Raw genomic sequence first — 17151 nt, 5'->3', positions numbered from 1 at the left:
AGAGGGAACAATCTGGTCATCGGATTTAAAGAGATCCGATCGAACTACGGTTACTTCCGCGCCCGTGTCTATTACCCATAGACAATCGACGCCATTTACTGTACCGCGCGCGTAAAGACCAGACTGTCGTAGACTTCTAATTAAAAACTGTTCTCTAAGAGGGCTTTCACTACTAACAATCTGCGATGATTTTCGCCCTGACAAATCATCTAGAATTAGTTTTTTGGGTGAGTTCCTGTTGAAGAACTCAATTGAGGATTTGCTTCCCCTATTCATATGTTTTTCTTACGCCAATTATAAGAATTTGGATTCGAACCTTGCATCGGTTTTCCACTAATTTTCTTAATTAGAAAACAATGATTGGCGTCGTGGCCTGTTTTTTTACAAAATATACAAGTCAAGCTAGTTTGACTTGTCACGACCACGTTTTTATTTATACGCTGGTTTTGTTGGTTTTGAAAAGAACCTCGATTTCTTGATTTAAAATTGTTACTGTTATTTCTATTTTTATAATTTTGAGGTTTTGACTCCTCCGAGTGTTCAAAACTTCGCCTTCTTGAGGCGTTTTTAGACACCTCAATCCGACGAAGCTTGTTTAGCCCAAAATATTGCTTTCTCATTGCCTCCACCTCGAGGGCTTTGGCTGTTGCCTCCCGCAGAGAAGTGAGGCCTGACGTTCCAACGGCCATTTTAATCTCTGGATCATTAATCGCATTCAAAAAAGCTTGCGTTGCTAATAAATTTCGAGACGGTTCGTGATCCGGCAAAGCTATACGAGAAAGCCGTTCAATGTCCTGACTAAGAGACGCGAGGTCTTCGTCTCGTCCTTGTCTTCTTGTCTGTAACTGTGCCGTGTACAGTTTCGTTAAGTGGTCATTTCCATACCTCAACTTTAATGCAGAACTAAGTTTTTCATAATCAGAGATTTCTTCCTCAGACAACGCCGTTAAAACATTCAAAGCCGGCGTTCGAAGACAGGAGGCAAGACTGTGGGCCCTCATGGCGGAGTCCCACTGATTATGTTTTGCAATTGTATTAAACTGGCGTTCATAATCCGCCCATGGAATTTTTCCGTCAAAAATTGGCGGTTTTAAAGGATAAAAGGGTTTCTCATTAATCTGAGAAACAACCTCAGGAAATCTCGAATTATTCAATTGATTAAAATGAGAACATTGAGGCCGAACTTGAGTCAAAGACTCGGAAAAACCAGCCTCATTATTTACTCTCATTCTACTAATTGGAGATTCATCTACTCTCCTAATAAAAGGCACAGACCTTGATTCAGGAACATCCTGGGTTCGACCTGGATGTTGGACCTCCTGAACAGTAGGAACTGGAACAGGAGAGGGAACAGGAGAGGGAAGCGGAGTAACAACTCTGGAACCCTGCGGTGTAACAGCTGGTCCCTCAGTGCCGCTCATCTGATGAACGGACTGAAGAGCCGCCACAGTTGTCCGGAGCAATTCGTGTAGACTAGTCTCGGAACGCTCTTGAGCTTCTCTGTCTAGCCTCCGCTGCTCCAACTGTGAGGTAAGCTCCCTTTCTCGCTGCTCCAACTGTGAGGTAAGCTCCCTTTCTCGCTGCTTCAACTGAGAGGCAAGCTCCCTTTCTCGCTGTTCTCGTTGCTCTTGAAGCAACTGGTCAAGTTGTTGTTGTTGTTGTCTTGCCGAATCCAGAAGCTGCCGTTGATAACGTTCGTCGGCTTCTTGTTGTTGGCTCATAATTTTTAGTAGGTCGATTTGTGAAACTGAGACCATCGTAGGGACAGGTAAAGAGTCCACTGAAGGTGCACAAATAGACTCGGGAAGCCGCGGATTTTCGGTGATAGAATGTTCTTCACCGCCACTTTCCCGACGACGAGAGCGTGTTAAACGACCGCTACTCATAGTTCATTTCACTATTTCACGCACTGAATCAACTTGATTAATAAGAACTCAAGATCCCACTTCTGACACCAATTGTAACGTTTTAGGCGTTACGTTAATAAAATATGGATCCGCGAGTTTACTTATTATCAAATCAAAGGCGTGAACAAAAATATCGTGATAAATGCTTTTAATGCAATATACGTGTTTCTTGTTTAAAGTCTGAAACAAGACTGTTTTTACAATAATATCGGTTGGCGCAGCAACCTTATTCTTTTTTAAGACATAAGAGGTTTATAAACGTCTTTTATCTATGCTGACTACTAGATCATCAAAGAGTGGCAAAGGGGTGATTTCACCCTTTGTAACAGTATTGTAAATATCGTGGTAGAAATATCATTGCTATGAATGTGACGACGGAAATCTATATGATCAAACAGATTCTGGAATGACAAGAGGAGATAGGTCTCCTTGACCCTTTTAAAACTTAACGCGGTCATTGAGGTTGTATGACAAGATCGTTTTTGAATTAGAATGTGTGTGAGTGGTGACCGTGTCCTGATTCGAGATGAAATATCTGCTTGTATATTTTTAATGTGTGGTATGCCGTACTGCGGAATGTGTGCGATTTGTATCAGAGGTCGAAAATATTTATTTGTATTTTTTTTTCCTTCCTCGGGCTGTATGCTTTGCTAAGACATGTTATGAGTAATTGAATATTGTTGTACATGACGAAAGAAAGCTCTGCGATAGGTTGTGTGTCGTCGGACGACCGAGGATATCGTGTTCCTAGACCGAACTCCTCCACTGGGCTACATGACCTTGGACGAATCTCATGTCCAGAATTAAAAGGCATCAACGATCTTTGAAGCACTGGAGCGGTTCGCGCTTTATGGTCAAGAATCATCGGTCCCTCGAGTCGTCACATCATAAATTGTCATCGCACTACTACAAAGGGTGTCGGATCGATCTAAGGTCGTTGTTCGACCAATGAATTTCCGATCGAGAATCAACATCGCTTTCAACGGACAGGTTAAGCCATTCATCCGGGTGTCATGCAGCACACCTCCTCCGAGATGCGTCGCATTACAGGAGGGGAATTGTAAGGTGATAAATCCAAAATTTTGAATTTGTCCGCGGTCAAAATCGAATCCTATAATCGAAGAATCCACCGATCCTCGATCTCTCATTTCCTCCCCTCGAATCACACTACCGAGTTCGCTTTCGCGAGCTCGGTCTCTTTGCTGTGGGACGTCGAAGGGACCGGTCATCCGCTCATCTCCCGGTAGGCGACTCAACGGAAACTGGCCAATACTTCAAACTAGATTTAACGTGGAGAATCTATTGAACTCATCGACTTCGATCCCGGATTCCAGTCCCAGGGCAGGAGCCAACGTGGGAGAAAAACGAGCATCCTAGATAAGTTAAAATTTGAAGGATTGTTTATTTAAAAGTCTCATCGAACTCCAAGATAAATCCGAGAATGATGTATAAATTGGGATGAGTGTGTGTATGTATCTGTATGTGACGGTGTGTAACTGTAGGTGACTGTGTGTGAAAATAGGGCCTCATATGTTCAATAAAAATAAAACTAGTATAAATTGATTTTACAACTGTACAGAAAGATCAGGCGGGTTCCCGAACATTTGAACAAGAAAATAATTATTCAAAATTAGACTTTTTCATGACAGCAAATGGACCATGACTTTCGAAAACAATTGAAGAGGTCGTAAATCTCTCTATCTAATAAAAAAGTTTCAAACAAATGAACGTAGAAAAAGATTATAATAACAATAGTATAAAATGATTATAATAACAATAGTAAAAAAAGATTATCATAACAATAGTATACGCATGAAGTTGGCGGTGGGGTGAGATCCCGAAAACAAAACAAAAAGCATCTAGCAAACCCTTTGACAGCTGTCATCGGCTGTTCATGACAGACAGTCTTTGACAAATATCTTTATAGGTATCTGTTTCTGACGCGCAAAAAATGAACATGCAAACGAAAATTATCAAGATGATTCGCGACAGGAATTGTCTTATTCGCGCTTTGGCGTATCCTGTATACGGCACTCAAGATCGACACGCAGAGGTGAGACTGAGTATCGTTTCAAATATAGTGGATAATTGGTCTACATTTGCGGGTTTTATTACAGGTAATGAGTCAAACGGTGCTGTGATTAGGTGACCTGGTGATTACAAATCACATATGAATAAAAATGCAATATATGCAGCTGCGGATATTTTTAAGATATGTTTAATCGTGTATCGCGAAGAACAAATTCATCCACACTGGATCGGATCACAAAATGGAACACAATTCTCGCTACTCTTCACCGGCGACGGAGACAGTGGACACTTTGATTTCCTGCAGAATTAAAATAAAATTCAGATAGTGAGTAATAAGTATGAGAAGTAACAATCAAATAATAGTAAATCTAAATATATCACCAAACAGTCAAAAGGACAGCCAGGATTTACGGTGACAATGGAGAAAGGAGGAGTTTCAAGCAGCAGACAAGGCGATGAAGATGGTGGATGGTCGGAAGTATCACAAAAGAAAGAGGAAAATAAAATTGTAAGTGCGAAGAACCAAATAAACCATAGAATAATATCCATCAAATATTCGTATAACCAGGAAAGAGGACGACCAGGATCGATGTTGACCACAAGAGAAAGAGGTGTTTTGCGGAATGAACATCAACGCAAATATAGAGAAAATAATAATATAAACAAGGTGATTTTGGAGAATAACCGGCAGAGCGGCAGTAAAAATAATTCAACGAAGGGTGTCGAAGAATTAGAAGAATCGATTGCGATGATTGAAACGGAAAATAAATCGAGAGGACGACCAACCAATGTGATGGACATAGAAGAGCGAAAAATTAGACGACGGGAACAGCAGCGAAAATATAGGGAAGCGAACAAAAAATATCATACTGGCTTTTCAACCAACGAACAGAAAGGAGGAGTTTCAACCAGCAGACAAGGCGATGAAGATGGTGGATGGTCGGAAGTATCACAAAGGAAAAAGGAAAATAAAATTTTAAGTGCGAAGAACCAAATAAGCCAGAGAATAATAATAAACAAATATTCCTATAACCAGGCAAGAGGACGACCATGATCGATGTTGACCACAAGAGAAAGAGGTGTTTTACGGAGTGAACAGCAACATAAATATAGACAAAAAAATAATATAAAGAAGGTGATTTTGGAGAATAACGGGCAGAGCACTAGCAAAAATAATTCAGCAAGTCAAGGAGATAGATAGATATCAATAGAGAAGGAACACCAATTTTCAACCAACGAATGGAAGCTTAGATTGATGAAAAAAAGAAAAGTAAGCACAGAAAGAATTGAAGTGGACAGCAAGTGCAGGACCTGTCATTAAATCAACATGAAGGAATTCGCCTGTCTATTAGACAATGCGTAAGGAAATAGTGAGGCGCGCAGCGCCGAGTGCCCGAGGCGCGTAGCGTCGAGATGGGGTTGGCGCGCGAAGCGCGAAGGGGCGAAGCCCCTAGTGCTGGGAAAAAAGTGAAATCACCTACGCATCCGATGAACATTATTCTTGTTATGAGTCTTATAAAAATGTTAGCTAGCCGCAACTTCGGGGACAAAATCATGAATTAATTACCGTTACGACTCATGACTTCCGGTCTCGAGGTGAGGTTATGCACTTGATAGCTGGCAAATTGACGTTGCCAAATTAACAAGTAAACTAGTCAAATTTATACTAATAACCATATTTTTTTTCATTCAACAACTAATTACAATAAACTCATTCATCATTTACATTAATTTTTTAATCTACACATTTTAAGGGGATTATCACATCAATCCGCAATGATAAAAATATACTACAGTTGTTTAATACACGCGTGGTCAGCATGATCTCATTAATGAAGGCGTAATGGGATTTGGGGAGGAAACAAAGTGAAGGTAAAGGCATGTAGAATTGTCAGATGAATGTCCGTAAGTTTGTTTTTTCCAAATATTGAAGCACTCATGAACATATACTATTCAAATTTTTGTGACTGAATAACGTCTGGATTTCACAGAACGTCAATAAGAAAAGTGTTGAAAGAATTCTGTGAATCATACTTTTGTTGATTGTTTAGTCGAGTGCACTACAATTGGAATGAAATTAATAATATTCCAAACTATTCTTGGAATAGGATAATAAGCATGAACATTTAACTTGGTATTCAGCAAGGAAAATTAATGCACTCGTTTTCGGGGGGCACCACGAGAAGGCAATCAACACCACCCCCCGTTCCCGTATTTAAATTTTTGGGTTAAATATAGAAACATTACGTATAGAGCCAGTGATTCGCCAGTTAAATTATTATAGCATGTAAACTAGCTAGCCATTAGGGCTATATGCCATTTTCCGATATTCAACCAAAAAATTTATATACGGGTTGAAGCGCAGCTCGCAGAGCCTCTGTCAATTGCCAGGTACGACTTCAAACCAAAAAAAAGGAAATACATGAAGCGCAGCTCATAGAGCCTCTGGCAATCGGCAGGTACGACTTCAAACCAAAAAAAAAAGGAAATACATGAAGCGCAGCTCATAGAGCCTCTGGCAATCGCCAGATACGACTTCAAAAAAATGAAATACATGAAGTGCAGCTCATCGAGCCTCTGGCAATCGCCAGGTACGACTTCAAACCAAAAAAAAAGGAAATACATGAAGCGCAGCTCATAGAGCCTCTAGCGATCGCCAGGTACGACTTCAATAAGAGAATACTTGAGCGCAACTCACTGAGCCTCCCCGGGTACGTCTTCACAACAGAAAGTGTCATGAAGCGTAGCTATGGAGCCTCCGGTTGACGTCAGGGTACATCTTCGCATTGAGAGCTTTCGATTCAATTTAAACACCTTTAATTTTTTGTAACTTACTGTTCAGCTTGTGTATAGTACGAGATGATCCGGACTGTCGTACTGCCCGATTGTTGAATGTAGTCTGAGCAAAAACCTTCACTTTGACCATAAAGCGTAGAAGCTCTATGCGATGCTGAAGGCATTCATCACCTTCGTGAAACCAGTCAGGATACAATCTGGCAGTACCTGTAATAATATCATCTATAAGATTGATCAAAAGACCTTCGCAAGCCCAGTGCGTCTTCCACAATCTATAAAAAGCTTCGAGTTGCGATCTCACGATGCTTTCGAACTTGTCTGTGGGCCGGCTCAGATATGACACCGATGGCGCATCAGCGTCAGCATGTTCATATTCCCGAAGTTCAGTATACACCTCATTCGGCGATGACACTTCCATCGGAGTTTTAAGGGTTTCAAAACGACATCGATCGCACGGAAATTTGCGCAGGTTGCGCTGAGCTACGTAACCAGCAAAATAATTGATTGCACAAAGTTCGTATCTCGGTAACTTCGTTTCTTTCGACGTCTCCGCATTCGCCATTTCTGTTTCCTGCTCTTGCCTCAGAGCTTCCACAGCATTTTCAACTTCTGCCGTATCCTCGTCGAATTCGTGTTCGGTGGGATCCGCAGGCATACTCTCTGGCGTATCGAAAGCCCGAGCTACCATCGTGCAGGGTTCTATCAAAGCAACGGCGTCAGGACATTGTACATTTCCTCTGCTGCCGCTGCCGATGTATCCGGTAGAAAGGATGTGTCTCAGAGACAAGCGAACCATCCGAGCCGTGGGATTTGGGTTGTGACCACCTCGCTGGCGAAATTTCGAGAAGAGGTGCTCGACGGAATTTTGGTTGCACAGTCCGGCTGCCAACTCGAATCCGGGATACTTCTCTTTTATCGTCGTATACGTAAGTAGAAAAGCTCTTACTGTCAGAGGCAGACCTCTCAGACAAGGCACCTTTTTCATTACCGGTGGTTGCGAAGTATTTTCAGCCGTCCCCTTTCTCCTTGGGTCAGCAATCGTCCATTCCGAAGAAAACTTTACGAACTCTGTCAGCGTTTCCTCGATGTCGGGATTCTTGTCGGCAAGCGGACGCTTATCAGGATTTCGGCACAAAAGCTCATAGGCATTGCATGAATCGATGACTTTATTCATACGCTCAGCAAAAGCTGCGCTAGCCTGCCACGTTTCCGTGTTGAGCCCGTGCGGATCCTTGCCTGCAGTTGTTATTGCCGCTGCAAAACGGCGGCTCAAAATTTGAAAAGCACGCTTAACGTTCGTCGCCTGAAAGGACGATGGAAACAAGTGCGCCTCGGAGATGTGAGAGAGTAGATTCGAGGTAGTACTGCAGTTATCGTATCTCCAAGTTTTTACAAAATCTTCGTACGAAGCGATAATCTGACCCCTCCAGTACAGTATTTTGTGTGTTCGCAACGTGCTCAAAAGACGTTTTATCAAATGAGGAAAGTCGAATGACGCAAAGTAATTTCGGCCACCGCTCATAAAGCACGGACTCTCCTCTTACACTTTTAAACAAGAATTGAACAATTTTTGGTTCGAGGGACCCTGATCACATGTCACGAGGTGAATTACGGCTCCAGCTTCATGCAATCGACGGAGGCATTCATCGACCAAGGTATGAATCTCCTCGGCCTTCATGCCAGTCCCGGGAAGAAAATACGCGAGTTGTTGACGCCATGATTGATTTGCGTTCAAACTCTCGACGCAAAAAACGAAGACGTAGCGCGCGCGTTCATCCCTTCGACCGAGTGGGCCGAGATCAACCAGACCTTCGATGCAATCGAATTTCTCCGAATATTCTTCAAATTGTTTGATTGTCATCTCGTCCCATTTTAGAGCGCATACCCTATTTTCGATAGGCAACTCTTCAATTTTGACTTTCAACTTCTGGAATATGAAATCGCAGAAGCCGGGTTTTATGTCAACCTCCGAGATCCAATTGCGCACGGTACTTTCCGCCGGAAACATGCATCCTGCATCTCTCAAACGCGTATACGCAGACGCTGAGTAATAAAAAAGCTGCTTTGCAAGATCTTTTTCTTCCTCCGAGTAAGGAGTATTTTTCCGGTGCAATTGGAGCTTCATCATCGTTCTTGCTGCCGGCCGCAAACTCTTTTGCTGATCAAGAAAACTATCGAGGGACAATTTTTTTCTCTCCACGCGTGCACCTGTCCTCAAAGCTCGTTTCAGCTTCTGACGGAGTTGTCGAATCGTTTTCGTCTTCGATGCATTTTCCCGTATCAAAGCGGCATTTTGTTTACGCAGATGACGCAACACTTTTGCATGAAGTGACAGATCACCCACACATGACATGTGTCCCTCAGGCGTCTGACATGCAGGGTTACTATCATCGGGTTGCGGTTCTACGCTCATCCACGTGCAATTTTCGTCATCCGAATCAGCAAAGCTCACCACCGTCTTCCTATACTTACGCGCATGCTCCGAAACGTGCAAATCTTCTTCACCTACGCCCGTAGGCACACACGCCGATGCCGACGAGTGAACCGTATCAAAGGCGGACTCACCTGTGCTTTGTACCTCTACAGAGTCACAAGGCATAACAAGCACCGTTTCCGTCAAACCCGAGGAAACGGTACCCGCCGGTACGACAGAGTGGTTCGCCGCAAACGCGGAAATGAACGACACCGGTTCATCGGCAGAATCGTTGAGAATCAACGACTCGAACTCGACCGGGTGCGGCATTGCAAGAGAAATTGCATCACTTACCATTGTACGGACTGCGCAATCATCCACTGAACCTTCCACATATGTGGATGAAGTTCGGACTTCCGGGTTGGCCCTCGAATCGTCAACACTCTCGAGAAACATAAGAGGAATCGCCTGTTGCGAAAGTCTGTTGCCAATGAAGTACATCGGGCTGAAATGCTCCCGGCATAATCCCCACGTCCGTAATGTTTCCGGTGATAAAGTCAGCAAGTACTTATTGCCTGTGATTTCCGAAAAAATGTACCTGCATTAACAAATGACTCATCTGCACCAAACCGCGCCGTGTGAATATATTGACTTTGAAACTCGATAGAAGAATTTTTTTTTCCTACCAAAAGTGAGTTTTGGTGATAATTTTGAGTACTTTGCGACAAGGTAAAAATCAGTAAAAAAAAAGACATTTTGCAGATGCGAAGAACATTTTTTGTTGTCATCGTAAAGTGAAAAAGTTTAAAATCAATCGTTTAAAAAAATGTTGTTCAGAAAACCTTCAGAAAACTTTATTTCTTCTACTATGAAATTAATGTAAATATATTTGCAAGCAAGTGCAACGATTTTTTTTTTAATTGTCTCTTTGCGAAAATTTCTGTTTTCGAGAATTCATATAGGTTTAATTTCTGATCGTTTAATACCCCGCATACTTCTTAGATGCAACACGGAATATTTCTCCTAACATATATCAAAAATTCACCCTTCACGATTTTACCAAAATTATAAAAATTGAATTTAAAATGGAGTGAAAATTCTGAACAATTTCATACATATTCAGAGAAAAGAACAAATTCATTCTATAATATAAGAAAGGAACACGAACGGAAATTTGTTCAACAATTTTTTCCCACCACAATTTTTTTACAAGTTTTTTGCATCATCAAGAAACACGGCATACGTTTCTCGGCAGACGTCTGCCACAGGGCAGACGTTTCTCATGATGCATGAAAGCACTCATTTTTCATTTAGGAAATGAAATTTAAAAAAAAAAAATTTGTATGCTTGATAGAATCGAAAAAAAATAAAAAAAATTTTTTTTAAATAATTAAGAAATAAATATGCCAAGCATTCTTCAGTACATCCTTTTTCGCATAGCGTTAGTTATTTTGGATTTCACTGTTCTCCGAGATTCTTGCACTTTTCCATTTCGAGAAAAAATGCGAATAATTACAATGCAACACTTACCGGTATTTTTTACCCACGCATCAAGGCGGCAATCTCCTGCCACAGGAAATCTGTATAGTTTTGTTCCCGTAAATTTAGAATTCTTACAACCACGGTAAGCGCAGAGATCGCGCGCACGTTGCGGTTTGTTTTTATCCATTTTTGTATGTTTTTCGACGCAGCAAAGCACATACAGAAGTCACTCCCTTATTACGAGATTACGATGTGGAGCATTCGTAACACGAGTTGCGACTGACGATCGAAAAATTGCTAGCTAGATTTGGGGGAAGCCGTGATCGCATACAATGTAATACATTGTAAACTTCGTCGTTTCGGGATATATTTCGAGATATATATGCAAATTTTCTCATAAATAATTGAATCGAGAGTCGACCGGCGAAGTCGAAGTATGATGCAAAAAACAATAAGCCGAGTCGATTGTGATAAAAAAAAAATCAATGAGCTTTCAATTTTTGGATCCAACATTTTCGGTGGGTAAACGACCAAAGGGGGGTATATTAGGGTGCTTTTTTTCGACTATTTTTTTCTTCGGTCCCATCAGGAAATTTTTTTGGAAAGACAAACAAAAAAATTCCCTGAAAGTTTGAGCCGTTCATATTAATATTAAGTCCTAGACCAGGGCGTGTAAAGATTTCCCATTGAAAATACACGGAAACTCGGATTTTTTATCTTTAAATTTCTGTAGCTCAGCGGCATTTAATGGCATTGCTTTGACCATAGACAAGTATTTTTCAGAATTAAACGCTCTACAAAAGTGCCCATTGCGTAAAAGTCGTAACTCACACCGGCGTGGTAGTACGGGCCACTAAACCTGATTTTTCCATGAAATTCGCGTTTTTTCGCATTTATATCGTAAACGACAAGAGATACAGAAAATTATTATTAAAAAACAATACATGTGTTTTTAGTAATCTCTATTTTCCATTACTGTCAGAACTTTTCCTCATTAAAAAAACATACGCCCATTTTATATCAGTCTTGACGAGTATTTCTTAAGAATTTTGAGAGATGCGAGATCGGAACGACAAAATTATTTCAGTAGCAACAATGTATGGACCCCTCCCCTTTTCTGATATAGGCAGCCAGTTAAGAGGCTTCACAGTGTTCAGTTTAGTGCCAGCTCTCGAGGTATCAAGATGGTAAGTAAATAACATAATTATTTTACATGTATGGAAAAACCGGCAGGTTTGACGCTCGTCTATTTACTTAGATTAAGAAGAGAAATAAAGGGAAGGACCTGTAGTTGTATTTTATACTTTATTTAATTTTCCTTGAATTGGCAAACGTTTTTATTTTTGATTGTATAGGAAGATGTGTGGGGAATTCCCTTCTCATGCCCAAGAATATAGTACACATTTTCGATTATTTTTTCTTTTTTTTCTTTTGGGAAAACATTTTCCTCAATTTCCAAATATCCTTAATTTTTTGATATTCAAATCGATTCTTAACAATTTTGCGCACAGGTGGGATTTTTTAAATAATTTTTTCCGTAATCCCGAAGATATTTCCTATCTGAGACCACTGTCAATAGGCAAGATTCCGGAAATCATAAAATTCCCTTTTTTTCTGATTAAAAAGAAAATCACTGACCTATAAGGCCACTAAAAGCTCGAAATGAAAATCTGAAAAAATTAGAGATGGTTTTTTATATTCGAAGCCATTAACGTAAAAAATCCATTTAACGACCATCCTAATAGATATATATTGTATATGGGGCATTCCACGTCAAATTTACAACCCATGCACCTCACCCTCTTCGATTTTGATCATTGTATGATGTTGCAGCCACGATTTCAACCGACTTAAAACAGTGTCGGAATTTTTTGCAGATTTCTTTAGCCACCACTGAAATAGAAAAAAACTGAAAAACCAATTCCGAAAACGCTTCTTTTAAAATTCTGAAAAAATTCACACTGATTTTATAATTAAAAATATGATTTGTAAGCACGATACGATAATCAGTGTGAATTTGTTCAGATTTTTAAAAATGTCGTTCTCGAAATTGGTTTTCCGTTTTTTTTTTAAATTTCACCAGTGGCTAAAAAAATCTGAAAAAAATTCCGAGACTCTTGTGGGTCGGTTGCAAGATCCTGCTAACAAATTATCAAAATGAGAGGAGGTGAGGTACATTGGTTGCAATTTGATGTGGAATGCCCCATAGATATTAGATTGGTCGTTAAATTGCTTTTTTGCAATTTCAATGTTAGATTGTGGTAGATCGGCTTTAACTATATAAAAAAAAATTTTTAATCTCTTTCAGATTTTTATTTTGAGCGAAGAAAATTACGGGCCAGCAGGGTCACTAAGGGCTCAGAATAAAAAATTTTAAAAATTAGAGATTTAAAAAAAATATTTTTCAAGCTGATCTACGACCATCCAACATTGAAATTCCAAAAAAAGCCATCTAACGACCACCCTTGTGTACATAGTAAAACGAAAGTAATTTTCAGACGAACGGTAAAATCGCTAACCCGCGTACGCAAAATCGTAAGAGTTGAGAAAGAATATCCTGTATCAACATTTCAGTATGCGTTGTCGATTAGCATTTTAATCGTTAATAGGACGAAACAATGGCAGTCGTAATAAACTGAATGCTGCAAACAGAATTATCGCATATTCCTTGTCTTATGTACAGACGAATCCTGTTGACAATTTGGCGACGGAGATGGAGGCGTTAAACCGGATCGTCAACCAGGACGAAATGTGAGTACGCGCACAAATCGCTTTGGAAATCCCGAATCAGCGTTTGTTGGTAACCGTTCAACAATCATGTCATCAAATATTCACATCGGAATCTAATAAATTATAGGAGATGCATTTTTTTTTAAAACAAAAAAAAATATTTCCTAAACAACGCTTCCGACAATTTGTTACATACCAATTTCAATTTTTCTAACACGCCGATTGAAGCATTTCGAACAATCTATCGTTTCGGATTGTAGATACGACTTTTGTTTCCATAAATAAAAAAATGTTAAGGCCTCTATGCAGAGTCCCCCTTCCTCAATAACAATTGACCCGACATGTTCGCATCCCGACTTATTCCGGTCTTATTCCCTACACCCCATCTGTACAAAGAATATTTTATTCATTGCAGGATGGATGAAAGTACAACGCCTCAACCTGGTGTTGCCTCGGACAGCGCGGAGGTCCCAAAAACTCCGAATCGTAAGTACTTGTGTGATGCATGCGGTGCGCTTTTTTACTCACCATTTCAATATCGGCATTCCAAACATACAGTGGAGCCTTACACATAGCTTACACAGACAATGCTGGAGAAGGTTGTAAGTTTTCCATTCGGTATTGTGAAAGAGTAAGAGGTATAGCAAGCCCTGCTCGCGGATGGATACTTTATGCAATTTGCATATTTAGATTGTTTTTTTAATAAAAAGAATACACTTATATTCTTACCAACTTTAGTAAATCTTCGGCCAAATGTGTAGATTCAGTAAAAGAATCGTCAGAATGCAGTCGTGTAGGGTTGTAGACTCTAAAAAAAACATTGTACAGTCGCATGATTTGATTTAGATTTTACTTTTTAAGTCCAGAACTCTAGGCGGGCCCGATCTGGTGATTTTTTTAGGGAATCTTACGGAAAAGTGGTCTGTCTGGAGAAAACTATTTAAAAAAAATTGTTTCATGGAAAATAGAGTTTACAGGGCCGTCAAAATTATGATGCCAATGTTATTAAAAAGAAGATCGAAAACTACAACTTTTACTTTCAATTTTTTTTTTTACAAATACTTCAAAGAAAGTTAAAAATAAATCGGGTGAAGTCGTATACGACCTTATATGGTTTTTTTTTTAATTTTCCACGCGGACCAGCGTAGATGATTGTAGTGGACTGCAATAGGTTACTCTCAGTTGTGTTGTTCTGCTTTTACAGCTACCCCGAACGAAAATAAGAAAAAAAAAAAAAAATTGGCGATGGTGGGACAAAAAAAAGGCCAGAAAACAAAAGGAAAAAACGTCCGCATCTGCGTCAGATACTCCACAACTGTATAAGGTGGCCAGATCCACCTCGAACAAGCGGGACAAGCGAGTGTCTCGGAATCCGCGGTTCCGATAGCAGACTGACGGTCCGTCAAAGCAGACGTCTTCGGACCCGCGGACGACGGAGGAACGAGCGTTAGCAGTAGTGGTGAACACTATACTCAATCGCATGTAACATGTAAAATTTATGCAGTAAAAATAAAAACCATACAAAAAAGACTAATAATAATAATGATGATATTCCTGATAGTAATGAGAATAATAATAATATTGGGTAATGACAACATTTATCCTATTTTCTGACGTACGTTCGTTGATTGTTTGGCCAAGTGCACGTCTTCCTAGAGATTGTTCTGTTTGAAATGACAGTACAAGGAGTGGACATGGTGCATTCGACTCCATGTTGACCATTATCCCAACACAACCAGCTTTCGTGCGACATTCTTTACATTGGTCACCCTTTCGAATAGATCATACGCATTTTATTCGTGGTGCCTACTAAAGAATCCATAAAAAATTCAAGGATATTTTCAGAACATTTTCAGGGTATTCAATGATATTTAGGAAAAGTAGAAATCAACTGAAATGACAATTAATGATACGTCGGTGATTCTACTGATTCCAGACACAAGTCAGGGTCCTCGATATTTGATTCAAACTTTTATGGTAATACATTGTAAACTTCATCATTTCGGGATATATTTCGAGATATACATGCACAATTTCTCATAAATATTTGAATCGAGAGTCGACCGGCGAAGTCGAAGTATACTGCAAAAAACAATAAACCGGGAATATATATATATATATATATATTGTAACGTGGCAGTTTTACTGCGCGTTCCACACGGCTCCCCGAACTCTGGACGGACCACCGACTTAGGGAGCACGCGAAGTAGACCGCGGCTCATTTCGAAAAAGAGCGCCAGGACAATAGTCACGCATCCGAGACTCTAAGAGGGGACCATCGCCGGTTTAGCGAATAAGACTTTTGAGGATTTTTGTTTATTTTTTTTTGGGTGGCGAGTAAATGCGGCTTCGGACAGGGGATCGGCAGCAAATTCGAACGATGTTACTGGATGGCAATCGCGGCGGATCGCGACGAAAGGAGGGCCTCGCACGAGGCTACGGAGAGAGCGTCAACGGAGAGCTCTGCCGCGAGGGAATCCAAGGCGGACGAGATTCCCGTTGGTGGCCGGCGAGCCGTAGCCCCCCCCCCCCCCCCCCCCCCTCCGTCGCCCAACTGACGACAGGTGCCCTCGCGAAGTCATCACCACGCCACTGCCAAGCTACGGGGTACACGAGACTGGTCAGCCAATCAACACCCCGCGACAGCGGAATCCAACGATAGCGATACGCTAGATTGTAAGAATTGCGTAACGAGAACCCCAATGCGAGCGGGAAAATTTTGACTAGGGATGACGCCTATGTTCGGGGCATGTTCGAATTCCGGCTCCGATTTGCAGGACCCGGCACTTGAGTCCTGGCGACCGATAGCGTTAATGGCGTGGCGAGAAAGTGTAGAAAAAGTAAAGTTATTGTGTTTGGGATGGCTGAGACAGGCGTAGGGGAGTTTCTGGTGTGGCTGAGGAGCGGTAAGCGCTTATAATTCTTTGCGGGCATATTTCGAGCGCAAGTTAAATTGGCACACCGATAAACGGTCGGCCCACGCAATCTAAGAGTTAGAGTAGCGCTCGAAATCTGTTTGCCGATCTCCTTGAGGATGACCGTAGCCTGAGTTTTCGCGATAACGCGTAGAGTCACGGTTTCGCGTGGGGAACAATTTCGGAGTGAAATTGAGTGTGGCCAAATTCCGCTGCACAGGGTCTCGTCGAGTCTGCGTACGTAAAAAGGGTGGTGAACTTAGCGGGAATAGAGACTTCGACTTGAGCTCGGATGCGTCATAATACGCTATACACTCGCGCGATTAGAAAAGCTTTCTAGAGCGATTAATTTGGTCGCGATTAGCGCGTCGAGGCACGTCCTTTTCGATTTAGTTTATGAATTATTGTGCATCAGCAAAGTGGCGACTAGCGCCCGTAGAAATAAGATACCAGCTAGATTTGATCAGAACTGCGATTAGTGCGTCGAGTACGATCTAGATTACGTTTTTGTTTAGCAGTTTATAATTAAGTGACGATTAGCGTCGTAGTTGAGGCCGATCGCGGGCAGCGCGTCGAGTCCGATTTTGTTTTTGGTTTTTGCGAGTTAAGGTATTGTTAAGACGGCGACTAGCGCAAGAAGGCCGTAGAGGTCTCCTAGATTTATTCATTTTTTTTTTATTTTTTTTGTTTCTCCCTTTCTTATTTCTTTTGGATTAAATTTAACCCGTTGTATTTGGAATCGCGAAGGACGACTTGCGCAGTCGTATGATTATTTTTATTTTCAATTTTTTTTGTAACATTGCTGACGAGAAATATATTATTGGAATTTTATAGTGATTTGGCCAGACCACGCATTGGCTTACTTGTGTTACATCTC

General features: G+C 41.0%; 1 long non-coding RNA gene across 1 annotated transcript; it reads left to right on the top strand.

Moving 5' to 3' along the window:
- The first annotated feature begins 13293 nt into the window (after positions 1-13293).
- LOC124184306 lies at positions 13294-14673 on the top strand. Its single transcript, XR_006871162.1, has 3 exons — positions 13294-13380; positions 13775-13845; positions 14564-14673. It is a non-coding gene; the product is annotated as an uncharacterized LOC124184306 (long non-coding RNA).
- Positions 14674-17151: the final 2478 nt, after the last annotated feature.

This window comes from Neodiprion fabricii, chromosome 6 (genome assembly GCF_021155785.1).
Source record: "Neodiprion fabricii isolate iyNeoFabr1 chromosome 6, iyNeoFabr1.1, whole genome shotgun sequence".
Lineage (NCBI taxonomy): Eukaryota > Metazoa > Arthropoda > Insecta > Hymenoptera > Diprionidae > Neodiprion > Neodiprion fabricii.
The sequence above is the reverse complement of the archived record's forward strand: the minus strand, read 5'-3'. Positions and strand labels throughout refer to the sequence as shown.